This window comes from Ostrinia furnacalis, unplaced genomic scaffold (assembly GCF_004193835.3).
Source record: "Ostrinia furnacalis isolate ACB-3 unplaced genomic scaffold, ASM419383v2 OfSCF1066, whole genome shotgun sequence".
Taxonomy (NCBI): domain Eukaryota; kingdom Metazoa; phylum Arthropoda; class Insecta; order Lepidoptera; family Crambidae; genus Ostrinia; species Ostrinia furnacalis.
In genome coordinates, this window is record NW_021131305.1 from 630,572 (window position 1) to 650,071 (window position 19,500).

A 19,500-nucleotide genomic window follows, 5' to 3' on the forward strand; every position below is an offset into this window, starting at 1 on the left:
GGGAATCAGATGAGTTTTATTTTCTAGCGAGAGGCGTCTTTAAAAGATACGAGATAAGTCACAAAAGATAAGTTCGACACAACACGACCAAGCATCGAACCCTAGGGTAGACCCTTATTTTCTACCTATTCTTATACTAGCTTTTACCTGAAAATAGTGTTTTATTGGGGAACATTAGGGGTTTTAAAGTATCTCTAGTGACTACTTAGAATCTTTTAGTACAGTTACCGTAATCAGAATATATTATGCTACAGACAGTGTTTGTGCCATCGCCCTAGACGCCGAATGACTGAAAATACAAATACGACTGTAGTAGAGACCGACACACGGTCTGTTTGCCCCACTGTGCCAGGCGCCGCACAGTGCCCGTCGCAACTCGCAAAACAAACAAAACTTTTTGCCGACTATGGCAAAGAACGCTGCCTGCCAGTTTTTTCTGCCCAATGCTTGCAGTGGGAATTACAGTATTAAAAATGTTGGAACTTGGCGTTTATTTTACTTAACATTATCTAATCTAAAAAGAGGACAACCAAATCCATTTAATATAATATTTACCGTATTATAGTAAACTACTATTAATAAAATTAAAAAACTAACGCTTTTGTTTAAGCAATTTTCTTCATATTTAGAAGATACACTGCTTTCAAAATGAATAAATAAACTGCTCAAATTACAAGTAGGAAAGAATTCAATAGCAATTGCATCAATTTTCATATAGAAGAAAGATCTTCCCTTTCTGTCTAATCTTAAAAGATAGTTCTACCAGTGTGCAGTACTAAACTATACTTTCCACTTATCCTTAACCATTTTCAAAATATCCCAAACCATATAGCCGCCGAACAGGCGTTCACACACATGCTCCACTTGAGCTCTCAGAACTTCTTAGTTAAAAATTCAAAACTCTGCAAGTTAGGAATTTCCAAGTTCCAACATGAGCGAGGCTGCCGCACAAATAGCTGGTGCCAGTGACGTGACACATCGCCCGCTTTATTTCCACACGCCGTCACATCTTAAGCACCGCAATCATTTCTCCCAGTTCCCTGTTGGGGTGTGGTACAGGAGGAAAACCATTGGCAATCGGAGGGCGGGATCGTAAATTAGAAAAACATGAGAAATTACAACACATTGATACAAAATTCTGCGTGCGGAGAGCTGAATCCGTTTCTACAATCGACGTGGACGTCCCAATGTGACCACGACTGCTCTGCTAAGAGCGGAACGATTGAAAAGAAGAAAGAAGGATATCGAAGATACAATAGCGAGTCTTATTGCAATGTGATTTGCGTCATACAAAAGGAAAATAGCGATGAAAGATCACGTCGTCAAATTAACAACTTACAAACAGTGGAATTTGAAGATTGCAGAATGGCGACCAAGAACAATGAAATAGGAGCGCTCCTAATAACAGATTAGGAGAGGTCATAAACAGAAAACTAAATGGAATGTTTATAGCTTGAGCCTGATGCGAGTGTGATGTATTCCACCGTCACATCTTAAGAATATGTCTGAGAAAATATACGCTGTCTCATTTGCTCTTTAATTTGTTTAGATAGCGCCTATAGCGAGATACTGGCAGAAGCATCGACTGTAGATAAAATACCGAAATCAATGGGAAGAGGTAAGTACATACAAAACATACTAAGTTACATGTATGGAACTGAGATGATGATAATACTCGTGAAGACCGGAGAAAGGCTGTTTACCATTCTATATCTGGAAGAACAACTTTCTAACCGCTTCAGGGAGACACTGGTCTAAGCAAACGCATTCACTATAGTTAGATTGGCGAAGATTAGGGTGTCCAGTTTGCTTTTATCTCGTGTCTTGGACCACGGCCTGTCTACTCCGGTCCCAAAGCGCTCGTTGGCAGTCCCGGGACAGAGCGGCATTACTCATCGGTCAAGTGTGCCCCTGGGAGTGAGCAGGACAGCAGATACAACTATCTCTGTCCTGCAGAGGGCTCGCGCTGACCGAACTTTTACATTTGTGACATCCGTCTTAATTAGGATATTGCCATTTGGTTTTAATGGACTTGTAAATAATGTTGATTCATTTAGATCCGTTTTGCCGGAGCTTTAATTTTCAGCTTGTAATAAAAATGCGCAATTGCGCATCCCTTGGAAAATTAAGGGTAAAAATTCCATCCAGATCTTTAAATCTATAAAGTAAATCAAAATTGTGATGAATTTCGGTACACATTACACACAATGTGTTGAACCCAGGAACAAAAATAAATTGTTGGTGTCAAAAACTTGAAGGGAATTGCTTTGGATTAGAAAGAAAAGACTAATTGCAAATACATAATAAAGATAATTTTTATTCAGGGTGGAATTTTGTAATGCCACCTGGAGGGAAAGTATTCTTAATACTGTAGATAGAAAATTTTACTCAGAGAAAACATTCCTTTTTTTTTAAAGGAAGAGAACTGCATTCAAAGATTTTCGAAAATTCACCACCGTACCATAAAATTTTATGTAAATAATTAAATAATTTAAGATTTCATGGTTTTCCTTTCATTTTATTTATCAAGTTTATTAGAGAGATTTCATCCATAAACTTAACGCTTACGATCGATGCAATAAAAATACAGCGTGTAATTTTTAACAGATTTTAGTTGGTTCGATTCCCGGGTGTGGCAAGCAAATTTTTGGAAATCTTTGAATGCACTTCTATTTCTTTTCAAAAACAAAGGAATGTTTTCTTTAAGTAAAATTTTCTATCTACAGTATTAAGAGTACTTTCCCTCCAGGTGGCATTATAAAATTCCACGCTGATCGTACAGTTTCTTAATTTATTCTTTAGTTATTAAAATCTAAATTTTATACTGAACAATAAAGTTAGAACGACACACAGTTAACACACCACAGATTCTCTGTTACAATGAGACCAATTTACATGTAGCACTGCGAAACACTACATAGCTGTATTAATTGCAATCTGAAATTCTACTAATCATTATAAGAACACTAGCTTTCCGCCCGCGGCTTCGCCCGCGTGGAATTTTGTCTGTCACAGAAAAACTTTATCGCGCGCGACCCTGTTTCAAAAACCGGGATAAAACTATCCTATGTTCTTTCCCGGGACTCAAACTATCTCTATGCCAAATTTCATCAAAATCGGTTGCGAGGTTTAGGCGGGAAAGCGTAACAGACAGACAGACAGACAGACAGACAGACAGAGTTACTTTCGCATTTATAATATTAGTTGGGATTGAATACAGCACTTCGTTCAATCTATCTAGTAGACAACTTTGGTACTCGTAGATTTAAGTTAAAAAGTCGAATTCCAATTTCAGCTACGGCCTTTAAAGTGAATCATGTTCACTGAATTATTTGCAAAGCGCACGTTTTTTTGCTATTGAGATTTGAGTCATGACAACACCAGTTGCTACCTACAAATTGTAATTAATTTAAAATGTTATAGACTGGAAGAAGTAGCGTGGCCAGGCCTTCTACTAGGTGGACAGACGATCTAGTAAAGATCTGGTAAAGAGCCTGGATGCGGGCAGCGCAGGACCGTGTATTGTGGAAAACCTTGGAGGAGGCCTTTGTCTAGCAGTGGACGTCATTTGGCTGAAACGAACGAACGAACGAACGAACGTTATAGAAAGAAATCTAAGGGTTCTAGATGCTTATAAAATTTTTTGCAATTAATATTTAAGTTCAAAGACCACTGTTATCTTTTCGAAACTGGGATCCATCGTATCGTTTTCTGAAATTGTATACCCTTTTGTTTTATTCATTTTTTCTTTCTTTATTTTGTACATTGGTTTAGGCTTACTAAGTTCTATATTTGTTCCACAAAAGTAGTTAGCCACGGCACTAGGGCTTGCAATATCGGATAGTTTTCAACTCCGGAACTGATTTCCGATATTGGGCACTCAACTCCGGAATTCCGGTTCTAGTTCCGGAATTGGTTAAAAAAAGAAAGCGCCTCCTGACAAACATGTACACGTATGTGGCCTCCACTTCAGAACCTTGCCCCATCGGCCGTCTGTTCTACGTACTATGTGCCCTGCCCATTGCTACTTTAGCTTGCTAATCCGATCGCTATATGTCAGGCGACTTTAGTTCGATTACGAATCTCCTCATTTCTGGTTCGATCTCGAAAAGAAATACCGAGCATAGCACTCTCCATACCATGGTGTGCAACTTTGAGCTTATTATAAGGCCTATAGTAAGAGGCCACGTTTCCGAACCGTATGTCATCACTACTGGTAACACACACTGATTGTAGACTTTCGTCTTTAGGTACTGAGGTGTTTTGGTCGAAAAGATGTTATGTAGTTTCCCGAACGCTACCCAGCCGAGTTGAATTCGACGTATTATTACATCTGCTGCAGAGGAATCGCCCTCGTGCTCAGCCAGGCTCAAAGACCTTCTCATAGTCTAAGAACGCCAGGTATATAGGCAAGTTTGCTTCAGTTTGTAAATTTAAAACCTCGTACATAAATAAACGTCTATAAAGTATGGAGACTACAAGTTTGCTCGTAGACATTAGCGAGAAACTTCCTGCACTTGCTTTAAAAAAATACATTGTTGTTTTAATATACAAGAAATTGTTTGTCTTCAAAAACCGAACTCCGGCTCAGCTGGAGATTAAAAAAAATAGGCAAGTTAGACTCTTCGGTCTTCTGTATAACCTGCTGTAGCGTATAGATGCGGTATATGGTAGTGTAAACTTTTAGATAACTGGCTTCCTCGAGACGCTTAAAGTCATCGAAACCTACGCGCGAGACTATTCGTGATGGCTCTCAAAAACAGCTTGTAAACAAGACTCAGAGTCAGAACCCAGATCACCCCATTTCTTGAAGAAAAACACCACCTAGCCTTTGTCCAAGACGGAGTTACAGTCTTTGAAGGACTTTCAGTATCGGCTTATCACCCGCCGTGTTCAGAAGCTCCGAGGTTATTCCGTCATCACCTGGTGCCTTGTTGTTCTATAGCTGTTTAAGAGCCATCCTAATCTCGTAAGGATGTCCGGGATATCTTCGGTATAGTGTCGAGTTAGCTTAGCTCTTGGAACTGTCCTGTGGCTGAGCTATTAACAGGTTTGGTGACCGAGTTTTAATATACCTAGCTGTCCATAAAAACTTTTCGATCTCTCCAGAACTCTCAGCTTTTGTTGAATTTACACTATCATCCGCTGTCTTCAGTCAGCTGACTTCACCCATTAGTTGTCTCTAGGGAACATTTTGGAGCTTTAGTTCCGCTCTATTGCCTCTTTAATATTATTAGTAATAAAGTTGCGAATAAATATGTTAAGGACTCCCTTATCTAAGGACCTATTTTGATACTTAAACGTTTTGAAAACTTAAAATAGTTTATTAAAAATTTCAATATCGGAATACGATATTGGCTTCAGTTCCGGAATTGAAATATCGGAAAAAATCTATCCGAAATTCCGGAGTTACGAAATTCCGGAATTCCGGTATTCAAGCCCTACACGGCACATCTAGATGGAACGTTAGTAGAGCGGTCAGCAACACCCATTACCCCAAACGACCCTCGACCGCCCCATATCAGGGCACACAATTGTGCAGCGGCAGACAACTGCGCTCACGCTTCACCAGATTGCGTAATAATGGCGCCGAAGCCTGGACTTATCTACATATTATGTACCCTGCTGTAGACTAAAGTGCCCTTCAACTTTTTGGCAACTCTTCAATTTGTCAAACTATTCAGATAACTTGAAAAGGGGGAAGGAAGAGATAAAGCTTCTGAGTTTAGAGACAATTCCAATACATTTTCTAGCCAGTCCAATTGACTAATGTAGAAATTCAACACCGCTTAGCAATAACACGTGTAAATATAAAAATTCCAATTAAACTCAATCGGAACATCGCAATATTTTACCGCTTGCTAACGAATAATAAAGTTCAAGTGCATTTTATTTACAAACAATGTTAGAATGTTCAACCAATTTTGTGTTATTAAGGCCGGGTAACAGAGAAAATGGCGAAAATGAGGTTTTCATTTTTCATTTTTGAGGTACTAAACAGTAAAATAAAAGGCTAAGATTTTTTTTGAGCATAGTTGGGGAATTTTTCTAGGGCNGCTTCGGCGTTTTTTATTCTCTTACAATTTCGCTCGGTTGAGTTTAAGTTCTTGTTATTTCCATCATCGTTAACCCGACCCATTAATATGTATTGGAAACTTAAATATCGACTGTATTTGCAGGTAGCAACAGGATTCGGTCGATTGCGTCGAATACGAGTAACCTCTCGAATCTGGGTTATCGGTAAGTATTAAAATTTTGTGGATCAAAGAGACGTGCGCTCCCGTTGACATTCGGGCATCAACTGGAAAATGTTTGAGCAGCAAGCCTCAGGGCACGGTCCTGCCGGGTTCAGCGCACATGCGCGTTGGATTCCCTAGGCCTGCATAAATCCTCCGATATACGTATCTAGTGTTTATCAACGCGCGACAAGCAATTAGAAACTTTAACACATGGCTATAAAGCTCAAATGTTAACCAAGATAGATGTTGTTTGGGTTGATCCCTTTATGGATGTGGTATGCAAAATTAGGGTGTTTGAACGATATCGTGTTGACGAGACGTTAGGAAGTTTGTGCGGATTCCGGACCGGAGAGGGAGTGACGTGGTGGATCTCTCGCAGCTGACATATGGCGTAATTTTCTGACAAACGCGTTGGATGAATATGGCATGGCTGGGTTTGCTCGGACAGATTAATGTCTTTGAAGCGACCTAAATATTTGGAGTGTCATAGAGATACAACATACTACCAGTATTAATTTGACGACAAACGGAAAGCAAATCTCTATTTCATTTGAACTAGGACAGGCGCATTGTTTATTTTGGTTCTCCAATCCTTGTGTAGGAGAAAAATTCAAGACTAACGTAAAAAAGTTTATCTACATCCTTCCAATATAGCTACTGAAAGTATATTCCCAAAGCCAACTGGCCATTTAAATACAAATTTCCTAAGCCAGCTTACAGAGATAAAGTAGTAATGGTTTCTGAAGATAGGGCGCTGGCGTTTAAAGACGTGGTTACAATCTGGAAAATTTACGTCTTTTTGGAAAAATACGGATGGGTTAGTTACGTACGATGTCGTAGCATTTTTTATCCACAACGATGAAGCTCTTGGCCTGCATCTCACCTGATGGAAAATGACGATTAGGCCAGTGGAAAAGGTTTAAACAAATAAGTTCAAGTTTACCTAGACAAAGAGGTCACCAATGAACCGTCGGGTAACCTATAGAGTATAGAGGACACATCCATAGAAATAGACATAGATATACAAATAACTAATAACGGTAATATAGCATCGACGGTTGGACAGTGAGAAATGGAACGTAATGCTCTGCAGCATTCAAGATCCAAGGGTCAATAGTATGAAACAGTTGAAATATGATTCGGGGATATTGATGGTAGGAAATGTAACATAGGAAGACATATTCCTTCAGGAGTATTACCTACTTGATGTTGCAAAAGGAACCAAAGCAGTAGGTACTTTTAGTAGTAGGTAGTCAGAATGCTGTTGAAAAGAATTTCCATCTGTTTGATACTTTAATTAGAAATATCGCCAGCAATAATTCATACTTTCAATTTCAGTAAAAATTATCTACGATAAATCATCCCCAGAACGTAATAAACTCTGGAAAAGAAATGAGGAAACGTCTAGGTGAATAAGAAGTTTAGAATCCATAAAAACAATACACTCATAAATTAAATTGTACACTAGTAATGAGCCTTTCGTACTAACAATGGAATGATAAATAACGTAGACATCATAAACTACGAGCAGCTTTCTTTCATAGGCAATGTTATAACAAAACTACAGTTTGAAAACTGCGGAACAGGTGTAAACACCAAAATGGATTATAGAATATTTCATTTGATATGTAACGGTAAAAGTAACAAGCAAATTTTAATATTCTTCTTCCTTCTCGCTTTTCTATTTGACCGTTTCTTGAACTCGTAATGTAAGTTCGTTCCTTATTATGCAAAATTAGCAGACAATGATGATGAGTTTGACCATTCAAGTCATAGGTTCTCTTGCAGAGGTACAGCTACTGAAAATTATACGGTTTTATGTACTCTGGTGCTCTGTTTCACAAATATCTTGCTGGTAAAGTGCCTATGAAAAACTGACTGATAATTTACAAATTTTTGGTTTCACAGGTCTCATATAGAGATGCTTAATTTTTAAAAGACTTCGACTGTCATGTCCCAAATTCACAGGTTTGGGATGGGACATCTGGGTAAGAGACTGTCACGTCCCAGAAAACCATTTGTTTATATGAGCTCGTAAGATACAAGATTTACAAGTCCCAAAGTTACGTGAGGAAAAATTTCCATTGCCATTATGTCATCAGACGGCGGTTTTGCCAACACCAAGGTATTTATGTAGACCAGGGGTTCCCAAACTTATGTCTACTGCCCACTTTGAGAATAAATAATTTTTTAGCGCTCCAATTTTTTCACCTGCTTAAAAACGTTTATTAAACGAAGAAAGAAAGAAAAAATGTTTATTCAGTATCATCGACAATACACTTACAACAATAGTTAACATTATTTAATAAGTAGGTAATTACAATGATACTGAAAAGGTATCGACTCAGCATGGTGTCGTAGCATCTCAGTAGACGACGCTGGTCTTCTGTGGACACCCAAACAGAGAGAGCACTACTAAGCACAACAATTGTAACGCCAATTTACAACGCCCCGATTCTTTTTCTGGGTCTTTCATTATCTCCTTTAGGCCTGCAACGCCCACAAGGGGGCGTTGTCGCCCACTTTGGGAAAGGATGACGTAGACGACACTTACGTAAACTTCAACAGGATGTGGAATGGAAAATATTTAACGCAACAAATAATGGCCAAGGAAACGTGTGTGGTGGTGTGTGCTTGTGGAATAAAGTGGCACTTTGTAAGTTTAGTTCTCTGACTGTCGCAGACTTTGTTTAACAGTCTCTGATTGCTATAGAATATAGCGGGATAGTTGACGCCAAATAACTGTATGGGTTACGGTCCCGTCTAGATTAAAAGATAACAGGGACAAAACCTCAATTTCAGATAAAAACCTTACAAATTATGGACCCCAAATTTATCAGTAACCATTCATTATCAGGTGATCCGTCTGCTCGTTTGCCTCTTGTCATATAAAAAAACCAAATGCAATGGAAACCCATAACGTAAAAATGGTTTTAAAATACTTCAATTTTATGAAGTGCTGTTTTGTATCAAATTAAAGATTTTGATTAAAATCATTATTTTATTGAAAATAATCTAGAATTCTTAAGAATATAACCAAATATTAATTTTATAGCACTTGAACTCAATTCCGATATTAATATCGGAATTCCGATATTGAGATCTAATATCGGAATCCAATATCGGAATTGAAAACCTTCCGATATTACATGCCCTAACCCCAAGCACATGGAAACATGATAGGTGTGATAAAATTAGTAATCTCAAAGTTATTTTCACTTTGCAATTAATGATACATTTATGCATATCACACACTATACAGATTATGTTAGGCGTCACTATTTATTTTGTCTATTGGCGCAAGACATAGTCACAACAATAAAGTAGTGTTGTAGCTCTTATTTAGTTTCATCCATTCTAAGAAAACACGTTGGGCGATTTTCCAAGAACCTTAGCCTTTTTATTAATAACAAAATCCTATCAATCTGCTTTGCTTTTACCATACTTTAAAACTGTATCATAACGTTTCGTCTTTGCTTAACCTCACGAGCACCAACTAGAAGTTTCGGCAGTCGCGTCGCCAAACTTCACTGAGCAACTTAGTTCGAAACTTCGAAACTATCCAGTTGAAACTAGTTCAAGTCGGGTTTTAATTAAAATATCACTTTTGCGAACAGTTTAGAAGTCGCTGGCGACTTTAGAAAAAGTTTTGTCTACGTGATCTCGCGGTTACTTGGATTAGTCTGGAGTTTAGAGAATACTTGTGGTGTACGAAGATAATAAGTAAACTTTTGTAATAATTAAGTTTTATCAAGAAGTTTTACTTTAAAACGCTTGTTAATTTGTATCGAAAATAATTGACTTCAACACATTTTGCACATTGCAGTTTATGGACGTAACGTTGCAAAACATGACATCGAATTATTGATTCAGGAAATCTTTCAGACGCTAATAAAGATGACTAGTTGAAATTCATTTGTGAAAACCCGTCCAAACCCCTCAATTGTAAAGCTCTGCAATGATTAATTTGTACTTAAACAAATGTGCTTTTGTTATGGTCTTATTTATTTAAGAATGTAATGTACTCGTATTGTTGTAAATTGTTCAACGCAATATGTATTTTGCTATGAATATAAATATTTTGAATTTGAATTTGAAGAACCATCTCTCTCTGCGATTGAAAATACGCAATTAAACACTTTGATAGTATATCTGAAACTTTATCGATTACTCAACAAATATCATATGCAAAGCCACAGGCAGTAATAATTTACTACATATTAATGCTAAGTATGTTATTAATGAAGCCTTCGGTGCTGATTTACTCGCAAACGCCAACTATAGATTCTTGGCATAGACTCGGATATTATTTTAAATGCTTCATAGTAAATAATAATGCTAACAGACATATTTAATGTGGGGTATTTATAGTTTTACCTAGTCAGAGAGATCCTGGGCAAGTCGAATCGGCTTGAATTATCGCCTAAACTTGCCAGATGGGGTGTTACCTTCAACTAGAATCCGATTGTGGTGATTCGGTAAATTCGTCAGAACATACCGAAGTCATGGTTGACAGCACGAAGTCCCTAACATATGAAGAATAGAATAGTTTTTATTTGAAAGGGTATACAAGCAGTCAAGACATAGGTACATAAGTAATGAAAGAGATACACAAATGGACAGATAGCTGCTTGTGCCCCTCTGACAAAAAGGCACCCGCTCAGCATACGTCAAGACCGTCAAGCTTGTCTCGAAACTGATTTTCAGCGGGGGGCGCAATGTACAGGAAGAGAAGAAGACTAGAAGAATACTTACGAGTTGTTTAAAACTAATAGGTTTATAAGGGAGAACATCGAGTTTAGTCAAGCGAATATGAACAGTAATGAACACTCATGCTTAAAACTTAATTTAGAAGCCGGCTGAAAACCTGTGTTCTCCAGGCCGCTACCAACCGACCATTATGAAAATTATTGGGGGAGGCCTATGTTCAGCAGTGGACGATGTGAATGTGAAAGCTACAGAGCCGAATAAATGCCATAAACTAGAGAACTAATATCTCTTCTGGCAGTAAAAATAGTTGGAAAAAGTAGTATTTTAGCGAACAACGGACAATTCCCACTGATGTCAGATACCTTATCAGGCCAGGTCACGTTTGGCAGGAAGGTCGTCCGGTGACGCTAGTGATAGCAGGATCGCAAGGTCACCAATACTGAGCTCTGTTTGGAAATCGATAAGATACCATGAATGGACGTGTGTAAACAATAACACTTATTTATACTTCGACTTCGCATAGTAAATGCCCGTTTTCACCAGCAATCCCAAATTTTAGTGACCTCTATGAAAACAAAATTCTGTCACTTAAAAATTAGGGATTGGTGGTGAAAACGGGTATTATTTTTACTTTTGGAATTCCCTATCGCTGTTTCCTCCTTTTTTCGTGCTCGCTAACGGCGCAAATACACTGAGGGAAATTGACCGAGACGATGCGTGAGCCCACAGAGAAGTATGGGAGACACATAGCGAAAGTAACCGAAGTGCGTATTTACACTATACGTCTCGATCAATTTCCCGCATAGTGTACTTGCTCCATAAGGCCCGGTTTCCACAAAAGCCTTTGCGCTTTAGCTAGAGGAAATTGTGTGAATAAACCAATCAGATTTCTGAATCGAAACTGAGCGGAGAGGTGAGGTGATGTGGAAATAACGGAATCTGATTGGTTATTGCCACGTATCACCTCTTTGATTTGTTGGAAACCGGGCCTTAAACTGGCTTATACAGCGGTAATTTTACTCTTCCATTCAGTGGAACTCTGGCGTTATATCGGTCAGGAAAAGTTAAGTTTTTTTAACGGGCTATCTCAAACAACTATTTCGAAGAAGGAGTAAAGAGTAGTTTCGTATCATAAATATCATAACTCAATAATGTAGATAAATATATTTTATCTTTAGTTCTTTACTTTGTACAGCCACGCAAAGAGACTTGGGCAATCTTGCAAAACAATAAACCGGCTAACATTGACACCGAGCTTTCGATGACCCTAGTAATTTGAGCTATCGTTGATTGCAAAGAGAAATACTGTTGCAATCGCTGAGGCAGTGCAGTTTCTTTCAGTTGATTTTCATCAGTCTTCCAGTGACTTGGCCCACTTTTAGCTTGGTCCACGGGCCAAGTCGCCGGATTGAATATTTAAATATTTTTTCTTCTGGCAACTGGGCCCACCTTCAATGTTTTTTAGTAAATTAAACACCTAATACACAAAAATCTACTCTACAATCATAGTGGACCCTGTTGCCGAAAAAAAAATCAATCCGGCGCGCGAAGTCAAAGAATATTGGCGCGAACTACCCTAAACGTATTATTTATCAGTTTATGTCTGTCTACCGCTGGCTCTTAGGGTGTATGTGTATGGTAGTCACTATTAGATATTAATTATAAAAATTCACTAATACGTAAATAAACAAGTAATTAAGTAAGTAAACATTTAGGCTGAGTTGCATTGCACCAACTAACTTTGACCGTAACTATAACGATAACCATTGACATTTGTATGGAATTAGACAGATATTTGACGTTTGTCTCAGTTAAACTAAGATGGTGCAACCCAGCCTTACTTTTTGTGTGGTTAATTTCTATTAAAAATATAGTTGTTTTAGTTTATACCTAAGCCAATAAGGTTATTCTCAAGCAATTTATTTTACATTGTCGTGCGTACTTTTTAAATGTTATTGGTATTATAAATAAATAAGTCTACAATTAATTAGTGGCAAATAATTTTAGACTTTAAATTGCAAATTCTCCTCGTTAACCACTTTTAAACATGTATCATTGAAGTAAAAAGTAGAATAGATACTTACAGAAGACATTAAACAGATGTATATTTTTAAGCCCCGTTTTCTGCCTATCACTCGCCCGCGTGACATGTAATAACCGCACATTACGCGATAATAGTAGTTTTATAGACAGAAAACTTGGCGGTGGAAAGTCAAATGTTTGCCTGCAAATTATAGACTAGGTAACCATATGGGGAGTGTAATTACAGTGTATACTTTTAAGGGAATAGATGTTGACGCTCTGTGTTTTAGTAATGAAGTTTTTAAATGGGCCTGTTTAGTATTATTGTCTTGTAACAGGGCAATTTTAATTTTAATATTGCATCGTAGTGGTACAATAGGGTAGTGTCTGCTCGTCAATTGAGGTACGTTTTGTGAGCTGTCAAACGCTGCCTTCATTGTTTGGATTTTATTGGCGGTCAAGCTGTAGATCTTGGCTACACAGGAGTTGCAGGTTGCAGCGGTGGGAACGAGAGGTGGGAATAGTCACGAGCTGTCAAAAAGCGACTCTCCCATAGTATTTGTTTGGCAATACGACCTACGACGTCATCAGGTAGCGAGTTATTATTTCAGCGAATTATATTCTGCACAATGTAATGGTATTTAGAAAAAGGTAAATTAAAAGTAACGCGTGAAGTCGTTAAAATCGTGTACATCTACACTATAACGGCGACAAGAATTTATTCGAATACTTGTATTGTGCGATTTCGCACACGAATCTAAATAATGCTACACTAAAATCGCCAACAGAAAAAAAAATCATGAACACAGACAGACATCATCTACAATCTGTGTAACTATATCATTAGGTTATGAGTTATGACCTCATTGGTTGTGATAAGCACGTAAGCTGTTAACCTGCCATTTGCTACAAAAATATTTTGTTTGTAAACATGACTTGATAAGTTTCGAGTAGCATGCTTGTTGGATCTTTCCTCGTTTTTAGTATCACAGTATTCATAGTCATGCTCTTTTGTAAAGGCGCATCCGGGTTACTGTGGTTTAATAGTTGATTGCAACTTGTTATCTAACGACTGATATTGTCAGAGTAAAATCAATCATTTGGACTAAACCGGGCAGTAATATTCAGTTTAGCAGATTACGTCAGGCCGACCTACGCGGTGACGTCACAGTTAGCACCGAAATGCCAACGGAAAGTAAGGGCATAGGGGATAAACTACACAGCAAGGTTCAGTAGAGACTCTTGGTGAATTACCTACAGAAATCTTGCAGACGATCATTTTTTATAATGTGTGCTAGGGTAATAGCCTGGGAGTAGAATTATCTGCCGACGTCAGTGTTCCCGAATATTAATTAACAACACCAAATCCTTCAAAATACGAATGAATAGATACATGTCTATTGTTCTGAAACAATCGCATAGATTTACTCTTCGGGTGAGATTGTAATCAAAAGTTAAATTATCGTACTTCAGTATCCACCCACCCATAAAAAAGTTTACCTACCTGTTTGGGTTAACTTTTTTATACTTCCAAAAGAAAAAAGACCGTAAGTTCTTATGCATTTGATGAATAGTCGGTTTTCTTTAGTGTCAAACACTCCATTGTGTACTTTGCTAAATTATTAAACAGACCTCGTCACCTAATCAATTCCTTGATGATGTCACGATCGCGGAGGTGATGACGTAACACGACCCACACTGTTGCTTGCTGGACGCTACATGCACTCATTGCATTTTCATGAAATGGATAAACTCGAGTTTCATGCCTTTAACTTAGTGCCCTCTTAGAGATCAATATCCTTTGAAATAAAGTTGAATGGAATGACTCAAACGTTATTGAAGTAAAGCGCCCATAAATTTAATGTAAAAGTAGGAAGCTAATAACATCAACGACATTTAGTGTGCGTAAAATTATAGAAAAGGCCTTTTAAGCATCTGCCAGGAATTGACGCGAGCCAATTTAGAATACTGTCTCAGACCTAACCAATAAATTATTACTGACAACGCCACTCTTGTAGCGTAGTTTTGGGCTGATAGGTTTGTTGTCGACACGACAAGAAGAAAAATAAATTAATTACACAAAAAAGTGACACATTACAGCATTGTCTCCAGTCTACCTTGAAGTTATACACAGATGAGTCAGTGTCAGTGGCAAGTTAAATAATCAAGTCTGCGCAGCTGCGGTCTCTTGCGCTGCCTACAAATTGCTACTTTTCCATGTCACTTCGCAAATATACGCAAAAAATAGGCATGAAGGCTAAATCCAAGGCTGTGTCACTTCTGCGGAGGACGCGTGTCTAATCTGTGACTGCGCGATCTCCATACAATGGACGTAGGAGGTGAACAGCTAAGCGCACCATAGGGCTGACTAAACATTGCAAGACCATTAAAATATAATAACTTATTTTGCACTAGTAAATAAAGTGCGAAAAGGCATTGTCTTGAATGTTGTCTGTTGTTTTTCCCCCTCACATTGATCAGAATAAGTAGATTATCTGGGGGATTAATATATTTAGGTACTCACCGAGCATATTGTGTGTAAGCAAGCTGTGATTAAAATTAGTTTATCAAAAACTTCCAAATTCTTTTTTTTAATTTAATCTTTACCAATTTCAACAATCGCGTATTTGGTGTTGAGATGCTTCAATGCTAAGGTTGATGGTGTCTGTTTTTCTACTAAAATCTTTTAGTACCATAAATTAAAGTGGGACACGGTTAATTGTTGCTGTCAATTGCTGTTTCAAATTTTACATCTTCTTAAAATTTACTTCAATCAAAGATAATCTATACAATCTTAGCTCCTTAAATAACTAATTGTGGCAGCCCTAAGTCCACCATTAGTGCCGATCCAGCGATAGTGATGTAAAAGCTCGCATCCGAGCCGGGAACATTCCGCTAAGGAACCCCAGTCTCATGGCGATTCACTACGCCACTCATACACAAACATACTAGCACAAAATTAATTATTTATTACTGTGCCCGCGATTTCGCACGATAGGAAATGGCTTTTCCAGAGCTAATGCCTCGATTTACTTTTCTATGTATTTAAAAAAAAAGTATTTTTATTTTATATCCGTTGTCTGGTATCCATAGTACAAGCTTTGCTTAGTTTGAGACCGCGCAGTGTAAAATGTCCAAGGAGATTTATTACCATTATTATTACTTCATCAACCAACTTACACAATCGGAGTCATAAGACACAAACAGGCCAATAAAATATACTGCTAATCTTCTTCTCAAGTAATTTCGCTCTTGGCAAAACGGTCGTGGATCAGGCTAAGGCATACACGTCGATTGTAGGTAGAGTCAATCGTTTCGTTTCAGCCAAATGATGTCCACTGCTGGACAAAGGTCAAGAGTCAATACAGTCTTCAAATTATAGAAATAAGAACCTTTATCATTATTGGTATGGTATGGGAAATTGTGTATCTTTATTATCATCGCCCATAGAACGTGAAGGGGAAGGTTGAGGGCACAAGAGGGCGCGGCAGGTTGCCCATGCGCTGGACTGACCAGTGTACCTACCATGAGTTTACGTTAGGTGTGCTCGCTAGCGAGTACGTCAAAAATCTCTATGAAGATTTTGTTTCTTGAAAGTAGCCGCTAGGGGCGCTGCACAATATGTCATACAATTAATGTCATTTTTTTACGCAGTCGCTAGCGAACACACCTAACGTAAACTCATGGTAAGCACACAGGTCAAAACCGCACTCAATGGTCCAACTCCACAGAAAGGCTGCAGTGCGGGAGGAATGGCGACGGATTGTTAGGCTTGCCACCGGACCTGGTGTGACGACCACGACCACTCTGGCAAGAGTGTAGCGACGAAGAAGAAGAATAGAACGTTCAGGCTAGTGGAAGGAAAAAACAATTCCCCAAGTTTTATCAAAATTTTGAACGCGCCTAAAAAGTAACTACCAATCCGTCACGAGAGGCGATAAATGATCACGCGACGCCAGATGCGGCACTCTTGCGCACGTTACGTCATACTCCTTCATTTGTTTTGGAGTTGAGTTATACTGAGGGGATTAAGAACACAGATGGCAACGATTGATTATGGTAATGATAAGTAGATAGTCACAGAGGACAAACGTAGTTAAATTAGGTATAGTGTGACTAATACCCGTATTCACAAACATTACTATGAGGTCTCACAGTGCGCGTGGACGCACAGGATCACACACGAACCAATCACAGAGCTCTATTCAACGCTATGCGTTCGATTTGCTGCTTCGCTTAAGCAAGTATCGTTTGTGAATACGGACGTAAGGTCGAGTTGCACCATCTTACTTTAACTTTCACCAACGTCAAAAATCTGTCAAACTGCACACAAAACGCACTGGTTATTGTTATTGTTACGGTTAAAATAAGGTGGTGCAACTCAGCCTAACAGTTAATTCTCAATCTCACCAATCCTGATTCAAAATAGCGTTGTTTTTGTGGAAACTTACAATTAACAAAATATTAGAAGTTGGTGTCGGGAGTTCGGGACTCGGGAACGTTAGAAAAATTACGGTTAACCTACTACTTTTCAGTAAGTCTATACTAATCTATACTAATATTATAAATGCGAAAGTAACTCTGTCTGTCTGTCTCTCTTTCACGCCTAAACAACTGAACCGATTTTGTTGAAAAACATAGAGATAGTTTTAGTCCCGGGAAAGGACATAGGATAGTTTTTGTCCCGGTTTTTGAAAAAGGGACGCGCGCGATAAAGTTTTTCTGTGACAGACAAAATTCCACGCGGGCGAAGCCGCGGGCGGAAAGCTAGTAGGTACAAAATAACTGTCGCACTCGCATATATCTCTATTCCTGCAATACGTAGACAAGTTCTAGAAACTGCAAAACGGAACAATGAAAACTTACAACTTCTTTGAAGTCGCTAGGAACTTAAATAAGTGCCTACTAAGAAAGAGGTAGATACTGCGAAATACATACAATTTACTATGTTAAAGCCATTTATTAATTAATTGCACAACCGGTTCTTCATTTTGATTTACTTATGAATAGAACGTTTAAAATATCACTATCACTACATCTTATAAAACAAAGTCGCTTTCCCGTCTAGTGTCTGTCCCTATGTAGGTATGCTTAGATCTTTAAAACTACGGAACGGATTTTGATGCAGTTTTTTTTTAATAGATAGAGTGATTCAAGAAGAATGTTTTTAAGTATTGTTGTAAGTACTGTGCAAAGCAAGAGTGGGTCGCTAGTATATTTTAAATGGAATTTTAAAGCGTTTGTATTTTATTTAATGTTTTCAAAAGGTCGGTTCAAGTGTAAACTCGCCGAAAAGTTTAATTAAAGGACAAACGCTCGTAATTTAGTGTCAAATAGTATGTATGAAGAAAGGGAGAGGCAATTTGCATATACTATTAATAGTTATATTGGGTTAACTAAGTTATTTACGACCTGCGATCGGCCTTCGACCGCTAAGACCGGAGCTGTTTTAAATACAGTCCACAGATCACACAGGTCGGTTTTAAATATAATTTGATTAATACCTGGATTACAATGCGAATCGCACTATTTATTACCAGCTTGGCAGTCGCTGACAATTTGTACTGAGGATAACAATAGATGGTTAGGAGTTTGCTGGGCAGTTGATGAAGTGTGTTCCGCCGCCAAACTGGTTGCGTAAGGTGTTGCGTAACTTTACTAAATGAAAGCCGCACTTATCAACTATGTTAAGAAATATCTATTCTTAACTAGCTTTCCGACTGCGGCTTCGCCCGCGTGGAATTTTGTCTGTCACAGAAAAACTTTATCGCGCGCGTCCCTGTTTCAAAAACCGGGATAAAAACTATCATGTCCTTTCCTGGGACTCAAACTATATGCCTTTCATCAAAATCGGTTCATTGGTTTAGGGAAAGCAAGACAGACAAGAGTTACTTTCGCATTATACTATTAGTATTAGTTGTTAAGAAAGATCTATTCTTAATTTAGACAAACTAATGGAACATGATATCCGCTATAACCTTCACCTAAGCACATTAAGAATAATAAGATTAATCCCAAGCCTTGCCCTAATAAAAATGCTTCTTAAAGGTTCGGTATTGCGAATACTTTCTTCCATTTATGTCAGTCTTATTTAGTTAGACGTTAGAAGCCATTAGTTGTCATGGTGCTCCTGGATAGACAGCCTTTTGTATCCCATTATCCTTACTACAACCTTGGTCTAAATCTGGAGTTCACGGCGCCAAATAGGTGTTTATGAGGGCAAATATTTACATATATTAAGCAGCTTCGTTACTCATGGTTAGACTATGGTAATTTTTAAGGCGACTAAAATTCACACCGAATGACTTTAACATACCTATCCTACTGATAAACTTATCTTTGATAGCAGGGCCGGATCTACCTATGGGCTGATTGGGCTGCAGCCCAGGGCCCCGGGGTTACAAGGGGCCCCCAGATCCCGCTAAAAAGTAGGCCATGATTTGAAAAAAAAAAATAGTTGTCTGTGAAGTCGGTTTACGGGCGATATTTTTACGTGACAACGTCATAAGAAGTTTCAGCCCAGGGCCCC

The 19,500-nt window shown here is 38.3% G+C and overlaps 1 protein-coding gene across 3 annotated transcripts in view; it reads right to left on the minus strand.

Moving 5' to 3' along the window:
- Positions 1 to 19,500, minus strand: part of wge (BAH domain and coiled-coil containing protein winged eye) — a 125,378-nt gene that overhangs the window by 73,184 nt on the left and 32,694 nt on the right. The window lies entirely within an intron of this gene.